General features: G+C 45.0%; 1 pseudogene; it reads left to right on the forward strand.

Moving 5' to 3' along the window:
- The first annotated feature begins 1,886 nt into the window (after positions 1 to 1,886).
- On the forward strand, positions 1,887 to 3,272 carry LOC102513461 (annotated as a pseudogene).
- The last annotated feature ends 12,281 nt before the right edge of the window (positions 3,273 to 15,553 follow it).

Below are 15,553 nucleotides of genomic sequence, written 5' to 3' on the forward strand. Positions count from 1 at the left end.
ACATATAAGGGATATCATATGATATTTTTCTTTCTCTTTCTGGCTTACTTCACTTAAAGTGACAATCTCCAGGTCCATCCATGTTGCTGCAAATGGCATTACTGTATTCTTTTTTATGATTGAGTATTATTCCATTGTATAAATATACCACAACTTCTTTAACCAGCCACCTGTTGTTGGACATTTAAGTTGTTTCCATGTCTTGGCTGTTGTAAATAGTGCTGCTACAAACATTGGGGTGCATGTATCTTTTCAAGTTAAAGTTCCCTCTGAATATATGCCCAGGAGTCATTCACACTTTTATTAGTGCCTTCAATACCTGGGCCTGTGTTGGGCAATAGGCAGTCAGAATCAAGTGTTAGATAATTTGTATAATAAAGTAGACTATTGTTGCTACTTAACATTCTCTTTCCAAATCTAAGGTGACTCAAAGGTAAATAAGGAAATGGTTGACTGCTTTGGGAATGGAAGCAGAAAACAAATGATATCTTTCTGTTGCTGTCTCTTTTTTTAAGTCAAAAGTTTCCACTTTAAAGGTGAGGAAGTTGAAGCCAGAGAGAAGAAAAATCTGCATGTAAGATCCAAATCAGTGCGTTGAGATCTCTTATATCACTAGTGTGAGACTAGCCCATTACCATAAGCAACTAGAAAAATGACCAGATATATGAAGCAAGTGTTTTCAGAAACTTCACATCAGGTAGTAAGGACTGTGATCCCTGAGTGAAAAGAAATAAAATGCTCCTACTGTGATGGTTTAAATAGGTCCACAAATTCCTTGGTCATTTCTTCAAAAGAGCCTAATTCCTCTACCCTTGGGTGTGGGCTGAATTTAGACTTTTCCACTTAACAAACAAAAACTCACCTGACATAGCCAGAAATAGAAAGAAAAATGATATATGATACTGCTTATATGTGGAAACTTTAAGGAAAAAAAAAGGACACAAGTGACCTTAAAGACAAAACATAAACAGACTCACAGACATAGAGAACAAACTTATGGTTACCAGGGGGTAAACGGGGTGGGAAGAGACAAATCAGGAGTTTAAAATTTGGACTTCCTGAGAAGTGATGGAAATGTTAGCTATCTTGATTGTGGTGGTGGTTTCATGGGTGTAGACATCTAAAAAATTCATCAGATTGTACATTTGAAATATGTGTAGTTTACTGTACAGGAACCATACCACAGTAACGGTGTTAAAAACTAAAAGTAAAATAAAAATTTTAAAGCATGTGATGTTTGGAACTTTGGAGAACAGATCTAAGGCACAGGATATTCCTTCTTGACGTCTCTCTCAGTTCACAGACTCTGGGGGACACCTGGAGCCACACACTGTGAGCACACTCAAGCAAACACATGCAGGGAACCGGGAGGAACTGCCCTCCACCAGCAATAATGTACCAGGCAAAGGAGTAACACTCACCTTAGAGGCAGATCTTACAGCACCAGATGATAATGATGATGATGACCTGGCTGCAACTTCATGAGAGGTCGTGAGTCAGAACCACCCAGCTAATCCCCTCCTGGATACTGAACCCACAGAAACTGTGGGAGAACATAAGTTTTTGCTAAGTTGATAAACTGCACCGTAATTTGTTAAGAAGCATTACATGATTCATACAAATTTTGGTACCTATAGCAGTTATAACCAAAACCTAAAATGTGGGAATGGCTTTGATATCAAGCAGCGGGAGAAAGTGAAAAGGATTTCAGAAGCGTTAGTGAAAGCTTGACTTGGTGTGAACATACTATTAATATAAGTCCATATTTTGAGGAGGCTGTTGTTGAGGACCTAAAGGATAGTATCAAAAATTCTGACTACAAACTAGAGGAAAGAGGACCTTTGTTAGGTAGTGTCAGAAAGTTTAGTAACACTGTTCCTACAGTCATGTGGAAAGTTCAAAATGAGCCCAAGCATTGGGTGAACTAGTTAAGATTTCCAGAAAGTACTGAGTGTCTCCTAGCTGCTGCTTCCTTTGCTGCTTAAACTAAAAGGCAAAAAGGAGAGAGAGAACTAAAAGAAGGACAATTGAATAAAAAGGGGCCAGAACTTGCTGGTGGGGGATTCCATCTCTCCAGATAACATAACATGCTAAAATTTAGAAACGGACTATAGGCACTTCTCTCCGAGAACCACCCTGTAGGGGAGCCCTCCTGGGAACAAGCCGAGTTCACAGGTTGACACCCCGCTGCAGAGCTTGGGGTCAGCACTGGTAAGCCTCAGGTGGTTGTGGCTCCTTATTCACATCAAAGCTGTCTGTGAACACCCTGAATATTACCCTCCAATTTGTTCCTCTAATTATACAGAATCCTACCGGGATGGTTGTGAGGATTATCCCACTCTATACGAATATGTTCAAGACTTTTTGAGTCATCTTACAAATCATTTCATAGGTTTGGAAACTGAAACTGAACGGTTTGCAGAGACAGTGAATGGCTGTGTTACAATAGATGATGTTTTGCAAGAACACAGGAAAGTCATGTATCAACGGGCCATATCTTTCTCAAATCCTCTTACATGACAGCTAGCAATTGGCAACTTCCAGAGAGTGGTAGTTTCCACCAATTGCTACTTTAAAGCTATCAGAATTAATATGAAGTTAAGGACCAACCTGCAAAAAGAATGAAGCTACTTGAAAACAATTCCATGTATTTGTACTCTTCCTGGAAGAAATTTATCTTAACCTGAAGATCAAGGGAAAAAATGGGCCAGGTTATGAGAGCAGGTCTTCTTCAGGCTGTCTTCAGGGGTTGTTGAATGTCCTTTTTTCTAACCCTCCAGGCAACAACTTAATTTGTGCAGTACAGTTACTGAAGTTGACAGGGTCAGTTTGGAAGATGCTGGAAGGAAAAAGGAAAGACTGGTATGCAAGAAATTATTCAGAGAATTGAAAATGTCATCCTAGATGCAAATGGCCACAGACATATAAATCAGATGCTCATGAAACTTGTAGAACTCTGGTCAAGTAACTGGGGTAGAATCCATGCAACCGCAACAGAGAAGCAGCACCTGAAAGTGAGACTATTTTATGAATGAACCAATATTCTACACATCTGATGGCATTCCTTTCCCTGCAGTTCATCCAGATTATGAAGAGAAATATCAAGAATTCCTTGAAAGACTTTTTTTTTTCCAGATTAGGAAGAAAATGGAACAGATTTATCAGGGGCTGGTGATCCACACTTGGATGACAGTGATGATGAGCTTGACTCAGAGATCAAAGAAACTTATGAACAGCTTGGTTTGGCATCAGAGCATAAGCAAAAACAGTAGAGCTAAATTTCAGCATATCAGTTTCACAAAGCTATTTAGCTTGTGGTGATTTAACAGAACACAGGAAAGCAAGAACATGTGTTACTCTTATACCAAGTCAAGGATGTTGAGTTACGTTGCTAACGCACACAACTTTTGTTTAACAGTATCTCCCAAAATAACCTTTATTACCTCCTCCTGAAAAAAAGGATTCTAAACAAAGATAAAATGCAGGGCATGGTCAGGAAAGCATATGTGAATGGAAAATCCTTTGTTAAGACAGCAGAAATATCAAAGTGGTGCCTCAGAGGATATTACACAATGCAGTCAGACAAAAATCTCATTAAAAAGACCCACTCATATCAAATAAGGAGTTCTAAGTAGCTACTGAATATTCCTAAAGATTGTAGACTGTCAACTTTTATTTAAAAAAACAAACAATTCTGAATTTTTTTACAATTATGCAACTTCAGAATTTTTCATACAACAGAAAAGATACAAGAGACATCAAAATGTTGAAATATCAGACTCTGTTTCCCCACATTCATACCCCTGCCCCTCCCTCGAGTGGAACCCAATTACTCTTATCTAAGTTTCAGGAGGAAGCTGCATAGAGAAAAACACAAAAACTGATTAGAACAAACTAGGCCCAAGACTGCAGAGGATCTTACTTCCAGTCGACCTTGAGCCTTATTACAGGCTCCTTGTAATACATAGCATGCTAAATGACACATCCAAACAGCACCATGACAGTTGACAATTGCCATGAAAACAACCCAAAACTCCCACACAAGGATTGAAAAGGAGTTGCATCAGTGCCAGGTCCAACCACACCCCTGTTTAGTCATGAATATTCCTCCCACTCTTTCCAATCTCCACCCACCCTACCCTGACCAGACCACCCCAACCCCACAACCTGCCCCTTCACTTCGAGCCTTCTATATATTTGGTGTCTGCAACTGACGTGGGTTGAGAAGCTGATCTGCGAGCTAGGTTACCACTTTGCCAGTCTTTGGCCATTGAGTAAAGCTTATGGTCTTCCGGTCTCAGCATCTGTCTCATTATTGGCTGCGTGAACCTCATCAGAAAAAGAACGTCCCTGGCCAAGGCAAGGGGTCCTGGCCTGGGACCCAGACACAGGTCCAGTCAACCAGTTCTATAACAAATGGGAGGGAGAAGCAAGAGAGTGCCAGGCTGGAAAGGCCTTCCCACCAGATGGAACAGTTCTCAAGCCCTGGGGCTAGTAGGGAAGTCACAGAGGTTCAAAGATTGGGCTGGGCAGAAACCTGGGGTTTAGGCGCTGATGCCTCTGGAACCAGGTGACCATCACTAACATGAGACCCTGGATGCCAGTGGAAAGGACTCAGGGCCCCACAGGAGCACACAGAGATGCAGTACAGCCAGCAGCTTAAGGAGTCCCTGGGCCTAAGTCCACCCTGTGGAAACTGGGGACAGACCCATGCCCGTGAGGTTTGCCCAGGCTGCTGCAGGCCCACGCTCATGGGTTCTGGTTGCCCACCTTCCAGGGGAAAAAAGGAGAGCAAGAAAGAGTGGCGCCAGAGTGGCAACCAACCAGGTAACAAACTGCAGTCTGAGGAAGGAGGCCTCCGCTGCCAGTGAAACAGATTGGATTACTGCGGTCCCTGGCATTGCAGTCCAGGGCCATACGGAGGATTCTGGGTACTGTAACCTCAGGATGGGAGCACACCAAGGCTTCTGGGTACTGTAGTACCACACCACGTAAGGGTTTCTGGGTGCTGTAATCCCAGGACTGGCCCTGGTGGGGATCAGGTAACACTGAGACCTCTGAGTACTGTAGCCCCAGGATTAGAGGAGGGGGACACACGCAGAATCTGGGTACTGTAGTCCCTGGGTGGGCGGGAACGCTGAGGGTCTTGGGTATTGTAGTCCCAGGATTGGGGGGGGGGGGCATGCTGAGGATTCTGGTACTGTAGTCCCAGGATGAGCAGAAACGCTAAGGATCCTGGGTGCTGTAGTCCCAGGATGGGGCACACTGAGGATTCTGGGTACTGTAGTACCACACCACGCAAGGGTTTCTGGGTGCTATAGTCCTGGGTTCCTCGAGGCGCTTTTGTCGCTGTCCCTGTTCCCTGTCTGTCACGCTGACAAGCAGGACTCCACATTCCTTTCACCGGCGTGATTTTCCCATGGGGAAAGAGGGCTATGCAAGGCTGACCCTGTGGCTCAGTGGTGAGGCCTGATGGGAAGGGAGAGTTTGCGGGCCTCAAGCCCAGTATTTCTGCTGGGGGGAGGGAAGGAGACTCCAAAAGCACATCTGGGAAAGGCGATAGGGTGTGGCTCCAAGTGCAGAGGAAAAAAATTGGATCCTTACTTCACACCACACACAAAACTAATTCAAGATAGATAAAAAGCTTAAATTTAACAAGAAATAAAATTACAATCAACCCTTCTTATCTGTAGTTTCCACATCCACAGAATCAACCAACTTCAGATATGAGAAGAAAAACAAAAACATATTTTGAGAAAGTTCCATACAGAAATACTTGAATTTGCTGCATGCCAGCAACTATTTCACATTACATTTTTCCAGAACTCTTTACATATCATTTACATTGTACTAGGTATTATAAGTGATCTAGAAATGATTTAAAGTAAACAGGAAGATACGCTTAGATTATTTGCAACTACTACACCATTTTATACAAAGGACTTGAGCACTGGAACTAATACCTCACAGACAGAGAGGGACAGCTGTATAAGCTGTCCCCCAAAAAATGGGAATAAATCCTCATGACCTTGGATTTAGCCATTTTCTTAGATCTGACACCAAAACACAAGCAATGAAAGAAAAAAGATAAATTGCATTTCCTCAAAATTAAAAATTTTGTGTATCAAAGATGCTATCCAGAAAGTGAAAAGACAGCCCACAAAATCAAGGAAAATATTCTCAAATTATGTATCTGAAAAGAATCTTTATCAAGAATATACTAAGAACTTTTACAACTCATAAACTGAAAGACAAACAAGCCAACTTTTTAAACAGTCAAAGAACTCAAATAGACCCTTCTCCAGACAAGACATACAAATAGTCAACAAGCACAGGAAAATATCATTAGTCATGATGGAAATACAAATCAGTATGATGTCATACCCCTTCAAACACACTAGATTGCTTACAATTTAAAAAAAAAAAACTAAATAAAAATAACAAATATTGGCAAACCTGCAGAGAAACTGAAACCCTTAAACTTTACTTGTGGAATTGGAAAATGGCACAGACTATATTGACAACAGTTTGTCATTTCCTCAAAAAGATTAAAATACAGTTACCTTATGGTTGAACAACCTCACTCCTAGATATAGACATCAAAGCATTAAAAAGAGTTGTTCAAAAAAACTGTGCATGAACATTCACAGCAGCAATATTCACAATGGTGGAAAAGGTAGAACAACTGAAATATTCGTCACAGGCTGAATAGATAAACAAATGAGGTCTGTCCACAAACTGCCCTATGATCCTGCCAAATAAAGGAATAAAGTAAAATGGTGCAATCACTGTGGAAAACAACATGGCAGTTCCTCAAAATCTTACACATGGGGTTAACATGGGACCCAACAATTCCACTTCGGGGTGTGTGATCAAAATACTTGAAAGCAGGGACTGGAACAGACATGGGCACACCCATGGTCATCATAGCATTAATCACAATAGCAAAAGGTGGAAGCAACTCAAGTGTCCATCAGCAGATGAATGGATAAACAAAATGTGGTGTAGACACAATGGGGCACTACACAGCCTTAACAACTAAGGAATTATGACACATGTTACAAGGTGGATAAATCCTGAAGTCACTGTGCTACGTGAAATAAGCTAGACACAGAAGGACAAATGTTATATGATTCCACTTATACATGGTATCCAGAGAAGTTAAATTCAGAGATAGAAAGAATGTCATTGCCAGGGGCTGAAGGGAGTTTAGTGGATACGGTTTCACTTGGGGAAACTGAGTAAGTTCTGGAGATGAATGGTGAGGATATTCACACACCACTATAAATGTAGTTAAGGCCATGGAACTGTGTGTTTAAAATGGTTTAAATAGTAAATGTTATGTTACACATTTTTAATCACAGTGGGAAAAGAATGAATGAAGCCCTGATGGTTCCTATTACAGCTCAGATGAACACTGAAAACATTCAAGGTGAAAGAAGCCGCACAGATCACTGTGCACTTTAAATTAAGTCAGATTTTGAAAACGAGGGAAAGTCTCATAATGGTTTCAGAAAAAGAAAACTGGATCAGAATGGAAAGAGACATTTCCATAGCTTGGGGCCATGGTGAGGCTGAAGTGGGCCCGCGAATGGGATTACAAGGTGGAACCATAAAATTTCTTCACTTGGGGTTTATGCGCTGGTTCCTTGAGAGAGTATCCCCAGGTAAACCCACTGGAGTGGCCAACGTGAGTACTCCGTAATGCTATTTAAAGTTCTTTATACACTTGGCATTACTACAGAGTACTTCTCAAAACAACCAAGTCAACACCACGCCAAAAAAAAAGCAGAGAAGACATCAGACTTCCTTATAGAGGCCCACCCTTAACCAGATCCAGTTCACCCAAAGTGCTGATGCTCGTCGCCCTTGCAGGAGTCCACATGTAACTTAGAGGCAGTGTGGGAAGATTAGGAGCCGCTGTGTCTTAGGTGCTGTGGATGACCTGGATGGAGTCCTAACAGGGTGATTTTTGGTTTCTAGTTTTCCACATCAAACCATCAAAAACCTGTTATAATTAATGAATGATTTCAGTAAAGCTACAAGGTACAAAATCAATACACAAAAATCAGTTGCCTTTCTATACATTAATAATGAACCATTAGAAAGAGAAAGTTTTTTAAAAAACACACACACACATTTACAATTGCATCAAAAAAAAAAAAAAACCTGGGAATACATTTAGTCAAGGCTGTGAAAGACCTGCACACTGAAAATTCCTAAGACACCGAGGAAAGAAACTGAACAGACACAAATAAGAGGAAAGATACCCTCTGCTCACGGAAAGAAAGAATTAATATTGTTAAAATGTCCATTCTGTCCAAAGCAGTGCTCAAATTCAAAGCAAGTCTGGTCAAATCACTGTGCGCTACACCAGAAAATAACAGAACAGTGTGAATTGACTATACTTCTATAAGGTAAAATAAACCGTAGTGGCACTTCTCACAGGAACAGAACAAATATTCCTAACATTCGTGTGGAAACACAAAGGACCCTGAACAGCCACAGGAATTCTGCAAAAGGAGAACAGTAGTAGCTAGTAATTCTGAAACCACTGTGAATGTACCCTGGAGAAGAGAAATGCATTGATTAAAGGCATGTGATGGGGCTGTGGGAATGGGAAGTCACAGATAAGCTAGGGGAGAGCCTTGGCCCTCATACTCCTGGACCTGAGCTTCCTAAGTGGATGGTGTGGGGAGTGGACTGGCCAGAAGAAGGCACAGCTCGTTACCCTGGGAAGGCCCTAATGATGTAGGAACCTCACACCCTTCCCTCCCCCCATTCCTGCTGGAAACACTCAGACCTTTGAAATCAGCCAATGCAGCTTTTAAGACATTCTCACCCCCAGGCAGATAAAAGAGCATGAGGGTCTTATACTGTCCCCAGCTTGTCCCAAAACCCAGGCCCGAGAGGGTGGAGCCAGGATAGGGTACCTGGATCTCTGACCAACAGGCCAAAGCAAGGAAGAAGATCAATCCTGAGGGCCATGGTCTCCTGAAGTCTGTGAGCCCAGTGCCCTGATGGGGTTCATTCCCTGTGGGGACGTGGGCAGGGTCTGCAGTGGTTCTGTTTTCCACCTGAGCCCCTTGGATGAAGCCAGGGCAGAACTGGGCTCAGGGGTACCCTGGCAGTGTTTCAAACTCTGACACAGTGGCCTTAGAAAGAAACAGTAGAGTGAAGCTGAGCACCTGACAGCCACTCCTCTCTGGCTCTGAGCTGCTTCCATCAGGACCACAGTCCCCTGCATGGAGTCTGCTGTAACCCACCTGCCCCCACCTGGCCTCTCCTATTCCTCCCTGGACCCTTCTCCAGGTCAGACACATCTGTCCGACCACTATGTCCCCCCCCCTCACCTTGAGGCTGACAGGCCCCTCACAGGACTGCGATCCTGCCTGCTCCCCACAACCCAGGAGGCAGCCCCACCTCCCCTGGTTGCTGAGCCCAGACACCTGGGGCCTCCCAGTCCCCCACTTCCCTTGTGCCCTGGTGACTGTCAGCTCTTCCTCCAGAGCCTATGGCCAGTTCCCACAGTGCTTCCCCTCCATAGCCCTGGCCCAAGCTGGATCTTGTCCCCGGCTCACCCATCAGGCCCTGACAAAGCTCCTGCCCCGACGGTGCATCTCACATCCCTTCCCAAAGTGGACTTTCTGAAGCATCAATGAGACAGTGACTCCCTCCAACCTGTAATCCCCCAAAGTGTCCCCACTCTGGCTGGGCTGTCTGCTGAGAGAGATGTCCGCCAGGGCCCTGAGCGTCTCTGGCACCCGCCTAGGCTGCTGGCTCCCGGGCTTCCCAACACCAAGAACTTTCATCTTCGAAGAAACCATTAATCACAGTTACACGACTGGGATGTACTGATCCAACATCAAGGTCATAAACCCTAGTGTTGATAGGACCTTCAGAACAGGACTCTGCTGTTGTCCCTACAGTAACCTGCTCCACTGATCAGTATTCTGTATCAGTATGTAATAAAGCATTCCGAATATTTGGTCTAAATTTTAATCACTCAGTGGTTGTTTCATTCTCCGATGTCACCCCAACAAAAATAGTTAATCTGTTAAAATCTATATTGTCTCTTAAATCTTGCTTATTGCTTACTTTTTGTATTGATTAATTTAAGCTCCATTGGATCTTCATGTCTTCTCTTATTCCCACCTAATCATAGGAAAGTCAATTTCATTGATTAAAAGAGACAGGAAAACCCTCCTGTTTTGCACTAGTTTGCTAGGGCTACAACCACAAAGCACTGGCAGCTTACCCAACAGAAGGTTGCGTGCACACAGCTCTGGAAGCCGCAGGTCCAAGTTCAAGGTGTCGGCAGCTTTGCTTCCTCCTGAGGCCTCCCTCCTTGGCTCGCAGATGGCCGCCTCCTTGCTGTGACCTCACATGTTCCCCTCAGTGGCTTGTGTCCCAGCCTCCTCTTCTCACAAGGACACCAGTCTCAGTAGATTGGACCCACCTTAATGACCTCATTTTTTTCTTAATTACCTCTTGGCAGACAGTCTCCTAATGCAGTCACGTTTTTAGGTCCTGGGACTAGGGCTTCAGTGTATGAATTTGCAGGGACACAATCCAACCCATAACAGGTCTCGGCCATCACATTTTGAATATTATAAGAAATAATGGGAATGGGAGAAGGAAGGAGGAGCAGGCAGGATATGATCACAGGATTCAAAGAAAATAATAACCTGGAAGATTTATCTATGCTGCAGAATGAATGTGGATATCCAAACCAGACAAAATGTTTATTCAGAGGTAATATGTCACCTAAAAGAGAAAGAGATGGTTTTAAATTGGAAACTACTTAACAGCTGTGGTGGGGGTCTCAGGACAGTCCGCATGCCACCCACCTGCTGGCATCCACACCCCACTCGTCTGTGGACAGCAGCAGAAGGCAGAGCTGAGGGCATGCCACTTTGGAGACTGTGCTATGAGACAGCACAGCACCTGTCCTGAGTGTCCGCTTGTGCTCCCCGCTCTCGGATCTCCTGCTCCGGCCCAGCCAGCTGCCTTGTAGGGTGCGCCCGTGGAGAGGTCCGGGCCCTGACACACCGGGGAGCGGCCTGGGAGCAGAAGTTTCAGCCCCAAATGAGCCTTGACGTGACTGCAGTTGCAGCGAGGGCTGGACCTGGACCTTGAGAGACACCCAGCCAAGCTGCTCCCACTTTCCTAACCTGCAGAAACCAGTCGCTGTTCTAAGCTGCCAAGTTTGGGAAGCAGCAAGGACACCTGACAACAGTCCACACTCAGTCTGCATTCTCTGGATGAAACATACTTTGTGCCCAGACATAACTGTATGCTCCCTACATTTATCCCTTCTCAGTAAAATATTTTTCACTAGACACAGTCCTGAAAATAAACATGAAAACGTGAGTTGAATGAGCACTATGAAAATTTTCAGATACATTTAAAAAAAAAAAGTTTTTCCTAACAGTGTTTCAAAACTAGGACAGGCCACCAGCGGAGTCTTGGTGACTTCTCTGGGATGTCATCCAGGGCCCTCCTTCCTGGCCCCATGGTTTTCTGAAATCCGGCCACTTCTACTCAGCAGCTGTGTGCTTCACAAGACTTCACAGTGTTTGCTTCTGCTCCCTTCTTCATGCCCTTGGGCTAGGGCTGAACTCCAGCTGCGTCAGAGCAACAGCTCACTGCCAGTCTTCACAGGAAACAGCTATTGTCAAATGTTCTTTAATTAAGAAAGTATTTTCAGGACAGAAATAGCACAGCCCCGTTCTGAGTTACAGACACTTCAGGCGTTCTTGCCAAAACCCTGCACCTCCCAAGACAGACAAACAGACAGACAGAGAAGCAACGTTGACAGAACAAGACACTTTTGCTGTTTGTGTGGCAATGGCTTCGTGGGCTGGCACCCAGTCCTTGGTCCTTTGTTCCCCAACACCCTCTGGGCCCCAGGTTGGAGCCAGTGAAATTTAATGTGGCAGAAACCAGTCGCAAGAATGTCTACAGTCATTCACAACAGAGTCCCTGATTTCTGAACTGCTGAGTTCTCCACCATTACTGGAGTCCAGGGCTGCTGTGTTAGTGACTTAGAGAGAGGAAGTCTGGTGGCTCCAGAGACGCCCTCTGCCCTGCTCAAGGCTGATCTGTACCACTGCCCACCATGCAGGCCAAGGATCACTTTTCAAATCTGAACCCAGTACCATTGTTCTGAGTCTTCATGTCCTCAGCTTCCTCTCTGAGTCTCATTACGTTTCCTGATAATGTCTGGTTCTGTGTCTGCTGGGAGAGCGGGCTCTCCCCCAGGATCTCTCTTCCCTGAGGACCCGGTGGGCTTGGGGACCCGAGGAGGCCCCACTGGGTGGATGGTGCCACCAGCACCACGAGAGGGAGGTCTTCTTTCTGAGGGGCGGCTCCCAGAGGAACCTTAGAGCATGAATGCCTTTCCACTATTCTGTCTCCCATTGCCACAGTCACCCTGCCTCCTGGTGAGCAACAGCAGCGGCATCAGGAGAGAAGGAGCAGGAGGTTAAGGCAGGAACATGTCCTCAGCTCAGAAGTGTTTGTCTTTGGGAAATTCCCCAAACCCTCTGAGTCTCCACTTTTTAAGTCCCAATGTGTGAATAAGCTCTTACAGGCCAGCCAACCAAACCAGGCCACCCTTGACATCCAGGACTGCAGTGATGCTCACACCTAAGCCATAACCAGTATCACAGAGCATCTGTGTCAAAGAGGTCACCCTGAGACACAACACAGCAAGCCGCGCCCGAGGCACGGTGACACCCAGACACCAAAATCCCCGCCTGCTCAGCTGGGACTCCTACCAGCTACGGCTGTCACTGCCACCCCTGTAAATGAGATTTATTCAGATGCCCAGTGTTAGAAGTGTTTCTATTTTCTGACAACACGCAATCCAGAGAAAACCTCTGTTTCCACAGACCTTGCCCAAAATCACTCAACCAGAGCCCAGACCCAGCTGTGGGTTTCCTCACAAAGCCCTTTCTAGACAACCCAGGGCTGCTGCAGTGAGCGCTGTCCCCCGATCAGCCCCATTTCAGATGCATTCCCAGGGTCTCTGGTGGAAGAAACACAGTGGTTATTTGTGATGGGTTGGTTTATGGTAGATTTTTATTTTGTGTTCTTATCTGTATTTTCTGATTTTTCTACACGGTTCTTGTATTACTTGTATGATGAAAATAAGAGCTTTAAAATAAGAAAAATACTCTGGAGACCCTCCCCTCTGCCCTTCTACAACAGTGTGTTGAACTGAAACATAACTTGCATCCCTGTAGCTTATAAAAAGAAGATAAAAATTCAAATTCCTACTATGAGATCACAGCAGGAGATCATAAATGGTCCTAAAGTAAACAAGAATGTCATTTGTAACATAAAATACCACCAAACGCATAAAAGTGTGAGATTTTTCTATGCATCGTTGGTCCCACAGCCACTTGCCAGGATTCGCTCTTAAAGTACTGCCATTTTAAGCTTCTGTAACCATCTTGGTCACTTTCCATGGAGTGAATCCAATTCACAACATCCATTTTAAACTGTGGTACCTGGACCTGGTGGTCCAGATTTGGTCTGACCAGGGTCAAACTAACAGGATTACTGCCTTCTTCACTCTGTCGTCTGTGCCTCTACCTAAGTTAGAATGTGCTCTCTGGGGAACCACCTCACACTAACACCTTCTTGGGAGCATGTGTCATCTGAGTCATCTTCCTAAATGCTGCATCTCTCCCCGACTGCGTTTGTGTGTCTGGGTTATTTATCTAACCAAGCACAGAAACTTACACATCCTTAATCCATTTCTCTCAGTTAGTTTCGCAGCGTGTCTTGGTCAGTTCAGACCACTATCACAGAATACCAGAGACGGGGGTGGTGGGTGGGTTAAGCAACAGACATTTATATCTCACAGTTCTGGGGCCAGACATCTGCCATCAGGGTGCCAGGGTGGTCAGGTTCTTGGGGAGGAGACCATCTTCCTGGTCACTTTCTTGACATATTCCGGTGGCAGAGACAGAGACAGCTCTGGTCTCTTTACCCCCTTGTAAGGACAGCAGTCCCATCATGGGATTACTTCCCAATTACCTGATTACTTCCCAAAGGCCCCACCTCCAAACACCATCACAGCTGGGGACTGGGGTTCCAACATGGATCCGGGAGCAGATGTAAACAGTCCATAGCACCATCCGTCGGCTGTGATTTACAACATGAATCCAGGTGACGGACTAGTCATAGAAGATTTCTGATTCACCAGCAAAGCTTGTAAAGGTGAATGAACCAAAGCAAGGGAAAAGTAAGCGCCACAAAATCCAGGCTCCCAAGACATCCACATGTAGAATTCACAGCCAGTGGAACCTATCTAGGCATCAAATACTAATTCACCAGCATCCTTTGTAGTTCAACACAGATGATCTGCTGCTTTCTGTTAGAGAGAAGTGGAGAGGTTTCAACTCACCAAAAACAGCGGGACTGTGATTTCTGAGCCCTGGGGCGCTCAAAACCAAGGTACACAGAAGACGGCAGTGAATGCCAGCTCCTACTCCCCAAGGCCGCCACTGCCTAAAGGACTTTCTCTGCTCCCAGGTGAAGCTGGAGCATGCAAACTTCCCTGCTGTGAGACCTTCCACTAATGCAGCCTAGGAACCACTCACCCTAGCAAACTTGTCCCGATGCTGTCTCAGTCTGGTCCTTGGAAAGGTCACTCAAACTCTGATAGGCAGGTGACAGGCAAACCTTCCTGTTCAACAATACGTAGGATTTTTTTTTTCCATCCACAGAACAACAGAGAGAGGGAAAAACAATTATTTAGTATTATCACCAACCAAATATTTGTCATGGAAGGATTTGTCTCTGGAGCAGATGACCTTAAATTAGGCAACCATACCTTCACAGGCTGCATCAGGTGGAAGAAGCGAGGCCCCGTAGCATGGATTTAACTTCAGAAATCAGACAAACTGCCCCTAAAGAGAAAAGAAAAGGGACTTGAGGATGAAGTTGCACACAGAGCTGAGCAAGGAGGCAGGGAAGAGAAAAACAGAAGCCTGGACACTTGGGAGGGCGAACCGGTGAGGCGTCCCAGGCAGGCCTTGAAGTGCCGTGTCCGGTCCCCCCTTGTCCTCTGGTGGCAAGAAACAAGCACCCCTGCACCAGCACTCGTTTAAACATTCCACAAAGTCTGTAGCTCATGAAGGCTCTAGAGGTGTGATGTGTTGAATTAATCAATCAAAGAGGCTGTGACCCACACCTGGGTTAGGACGGAGCAAAGGACTGGATGCAGCTGCCTAGGCCTGAGTGAGACTGGGGCCCAGCAGAAACAGGAGATTTGTCACTGGAAGAACATAAGACTCCTGCTACACCGCAGAAATCATTTCTTCCTGTATAGGAAGGTGGGGGTGGTTAGCTAAATAAATCCCATAGGACAAGGTAATGACAGTTGAGTACTTTTAAAGTAACAATTGTTCTTGTGAGATTCAACCTTCAACCTTTGGAATGTGGTCCCAAGATTACAAATGGGTTGAAGACCAAAAATTTTCCTCCATGTCAGAATTTGTTTCCACATTCAAAAAATTATATATAGGTTGTCAATTCC

This window comes from Camelus ferus, chromosome 24, assembly GCF_009834535.1.
Source record: "Camelus ferus isolate YT-003-E chromosome 24, BCGSAC_Cfer_1.0, whole genome shotgun sequence".
In the NCBI taxonomy this organism is placed as follows: Eukaryota; Metazoa; Chordata; class Mammalia; order Artiodactyla; family Camelidae; genus Camelus; species Camelus ferus.